The sequence below is a fragment of the Andrographis paniculata genome, unplaced genomic scaffold, assembly GCF_009805555.1.
Source record: "Andrographis paniculata isolate CXL003 unplaced genomic scaffold, ASM980555v1 Contig219END, whole genome shotgun sequence".
NCBI lineage: Eukaryota > Viridiplantae > Streptophyta > Magnoliopsida > Lamiales > Acanthaceae > Andrographis > Andrographis paniculata.
In genome coordinates this window covers 9,437-14,121 of record NW_026137501.1, presented here as the reverse complement: position 1 = coordinate 14,121, position 4,685 = coordinate 9,437, and positions in this window count along the sequence as shown.

The window sequence follows — 4,685 nt, the reverse complement described above, 5'->3', positions numbered from 1 at the left end:
GCGAGGACACGATTCCCCTTTCCAGACTATGGAAGGGGATCGTCATCAGAGAACCCACCGCCCAACCCGAGAGACCTTCGCCGGCACGGCCAGAAATAGAGGAGGTATCACCAAGGCTGCCAAGCCCATCTGGCGATGAACCTGTTCCCTTCGACCAACAGGGGGCAGGCGAGCCAACTGCTGTTGGAATAGGCAAAGAAACCACACCCGTTAACCAGCCGGGAGCGGTGGAGCCTACTGCTGCTGGAGCAGAGGAGGAGCGGGAGACCATACTGACCGAAGAAACTATTGGCGGGATCGATGTCACCATTGAGTCATACAAAGAATATCCCGCCGAGGTCCCCGCTGCCACAACCGCTGAAGCTGCCAATGAAGCCGAGGAGGTGGAGGCAGTGATTCTAAATCTTCCTATTTTGCAGGTATCCCCGAGCAGCCCAAGAACACATACCATGATCAGGACACCCGCAGAAATTCTGACTCCTGCCTCAACCAAATCTGATAAAACACTTATAGAAGAGGAGGAGGAGGAACAGGACAGGAAGTTTCAAGAACAGAAAGCTCAGCTGCTTGCCGCAGTACAACGAATCGAACGAATGCAGCAGCTCGAGCGAGAAAGAAAAAGGAAAATGAAGGTGCTGGTCAAGCTGCTAAAATACTGGAAACCGCTGACTCAACTCCAGCTGCGATTCAGAAGGTATTTACAACAGAAGAAAGCAGAGCAGCTGGAGTACGAGGCAGCGAGGCAGCTAGTATTCCTCAGGGATGTCTCCCCTGAGCCAGCACCCGATTCCCAAAACGAGGAAGAGCCAGTAGAAATCAGTTCAGCTGAGAGCGAGCGACAATCACCAGAAGCGGCGGGTGCTGGACCATCAGCCCCCCGCGCATCACTGGAAAATATTGAAAGAAGATTGGATGAACTCGACTCAGCCATTCTCACCCAATACATGATGACTCAGACACTAATAGACACATATGCTAGGAGTCTGGGTGCTGAACTGACTGCTGGAAAGAAAGCGACTGCCGCACTGGAAGAGAGGGTGGAAGCGCTAGAGACTCTAGCTGCAAGCATGGGTACGACGCTGCAGGAAATTATGAAAGCTCTCGCAGCTCTTACCCAACAAAACGCCATCCTAATGGAACAACAGCTTGACACAGCCAGGAGTCTCCTTCGACATGACTCCACCGGAGCCGAAAAACGACATGACTCCACCGGAGCCGAAAACGACATAGATCGGAAACACCAAACAGATCGCACGCATGCAATAGACAAGCACAGACAGAAAGAAGATCGCAGACAGGTTTCAGATCACACGCAAACAACAAATAGATAGCAAATCGCAGACAGGTTTCAGATCAGACGCAGACATCAGACAAGCAGCAAACATATGGCAGATGGATATATGGCAGGATATATGGCAGATCGCAGACAGGTTTCTGATTGTATGACAGACAAGCAGCAGACAGGTTTTTGATTGTACGATAGACAAGCAGCGGATGACAGAAAGATCTCAAAATCACAAAAGCTCCGGGTACAATGTAGGTTGAATGTACCCGGAGAAACACGGGTTCGTAGGCTATATCTACGGCATGAGAAAAGTAGCTCTGATACCATGTTAGAAATTTGGAGGAAAATAATGAAATTGTCTTTTTGATCATCAAAATAAGGAGCCTATATATAGGCAATACAAAACAGACTCGATAGACTCAAATATAAGTAATCTAATCTATGAATAAGATCAAATCTAGATATAAATCTACTAAATCTAAAACTGAATATCTAAAATATCTCAACAGTTTGATTTGATATTTTTGAAGGGAAAATAAAATTGGAATAGTAAAAGCAGAAATAAAATTTTAAAGTAAACAGAGCCAAGTATTTTTTTTACTATTTACATAATTTGTTATACATTATATCAACAACATTTCTTCAAACCAAAATATAAAACAAAACATCCTAAATAATAGTTATGTTTGAAAATTTCTTTTAAAGATTTTGACTATTTAAAAAAAAATTTCTTCAAACAATATTAAATCATATATTTTTTTTTTGGATTTTTTATATTATACTAAAACTATACATTAATTTTATTTATATTTTGATGTTTCAGTATATAAAAATTAATTTTATTTTAACATTTACATTAAAAATATATAAAATTATTTTTATTATTATACTAATATAAAAATATATATTTAGGGGCCTACTATTTCAATTTCGCCCCGGGCCTAAAAAGAGCCAGGAACGGGCCTGCCGGGAATGATCCGCATATGCTCAAAGTCTAAGCATGCGAAGATGAGAGAATTTTGAAATGAACATAGATCTTATGAACTACGTACTATCTTGGCATCGAGGTGAAACAAATTAATAATGGAAATTTAATTCATCGCCAATGGTGTTGTCCGAGAAACTACCAGTAAATTTGCGATGGAGAATTGCAAAGCCATTGACACCCTTATCGCAGCTAATAAGAAAATTTTAAAAATTGATGATGGCACAAATGTCGATCCCAAATTATTTCAAGAGTTTTAGTTGGTAGCGTAGACACTAAAAATATATGTCTAAAATCAATTAGATATCATATATTTTGGAAGAAAATAAAATTTCAATAAAATAAATATATGATATTTAATTATGCACATATGTTAATTTTTGTACAATAAATATCAACCATTAATGCAAAAATATGCTTAAAATGGAAGATATCGTGCAAATATTACGTGCATAAATAGAGCAATAATAAATTTGGCAACAAAATAAATTAATCTTGTCAATAAAGGAAGTATATAAATTAATATCTTCCAAACAAAGGCAATAATATAAAGATCTTGTCAACAAAGGAAATATATAAATTAATATCTTCCAAAAAAGGCAATTATATAAAGATTTTGGCGAGAAAGGAAGGTGCACAATCAAATCCGTCAATAATGAAAAAGCAGCATCTGATGGAAAATGAAAAATTATAAAATCTTTCTATACACGTGGCACCATCCGAAAAGGAAGCCAAGACCACCAATCCCCTATAAATAGGAGACATGGCCAATTCATTTGAGACACCGAAGTTCATTTGAAGACTCGCGCAGGGGTAAGTCTCTCTAGACTCTCTGGAATGTTCTTTATTATTATTCGTGTCCTTCGAAGCGTTCTTCGTCGAAAAGTCACCGATTTGGACAAATGATCCAATATTGGTTGGCGAATCGATGGAGTTAACGTTCTTCGTCGTATGTTCGAAATGGAGGAAAAGGAAAACCAAAGATCAAATCCGCGGATCGTTTAAAGAGGACATTAAATCCAAAGCTTAGGATCAATTCACCCGTACGGAGACCAAAGCCCTCCAAAAGCGACAAAGACAAATCAAAGATCAAAGTTGCGGATCGTCCAAAGAAGATATCAAATCCAAAGTTGAGGATCAAATCGCCCACATGGAGACCGAAGCTCTCCAAAAGGCGGAAAAGGCAAATTAAAGATCAATGTTGCGGATCATCTAAAGAAGACATCAAATCCAAAGCCGACGATCGAATCGCCCACGCGGAGACCAAAGTCCTCCAAAAGCGGCAAAGCCAAAGCAAATGTCAAAGTCGCGGATCGTCTAAAGAAGACAACAAATTCAAAGATGATGATCAAATTGCCCACGCGGAGACCAAAGTCTTCTAAAAACGGCAAAGCCAAAGCAAAAGTCAAAGTCGCGGATCGTCTAAATAAGACAACAAATCCAAAGATGATGATCAAATCGCCAACGCGGAGACCGAAGTCCTCCAAAAGCGGCAAAGCCAAAACAAATGTCAAAGTTGCGGATCGTCCAAAGAAGACAACAAATCCAAAGATGATGATCAAATCGCCAACGCGGAGACCAAATCTCCAAAAGGCGGCAAAGACAAATCAAAGATCAAAGCTGCGGATCGTCCAAAGAAGACATCAAATCCAAAGTTGAGGATCAAATCGCCCACACGGAGACCGAAGCTCTCCAAAATGCGGAAAAGGCAAACTAAAGATCAAAGTTGCGGATCGTCTAAAGAAGACATCAAATCCAAAGACGATGATCAAATCGCCAACGCGGAGACCAAAGTCCTCCAAAAGCGGCAAAGCCAAAACAAATGTCAAAGTCGCGGATCGTCCAAAGAAGATAACAAATCCAAAGACGATGATCAAATCGCCAACGCGGAGACCAAATCTCCAAAAGGCGACAAAGCCAAATCAAAGATCAAAGCCTCGGATCGTCTAAAAAAGACATCAAATCCAAAGCCGACGATCAAATCGCCCGCACAAAGACCAAAGCTCTCCAAAAGCCGGCAAAGTCAAACCGAAAACCAAACCTCTTCGGATCAAAGAAGCCATAAAAAACTAAGTTGGAAAACAAATTGACCCGGAAAGAGAATCAAAGGACCCATTTAGAGAATAGAACCCGCTTTAAATTCAAATCAAATATAATTTGTACAAATTTTGTATTTATTAAAAATAACACAATTTTTTGTCCACAGGTAGTCTACAATACTTATCCTGTACAAGACTTGGTATTGTATTTGGAGTAGGTTTTAGGACACATTTCATGGAAGCACCTAATACCATTTTGAAGGTAAAAAATGGATTCTTCGATACTCGTCCATGAGATACTCTGTCTTATTCGCATAGAATTCGAAGAACCAAACATTTGTAATGCTAAGTTTGAACCTTCAACAAAATGTGTGTT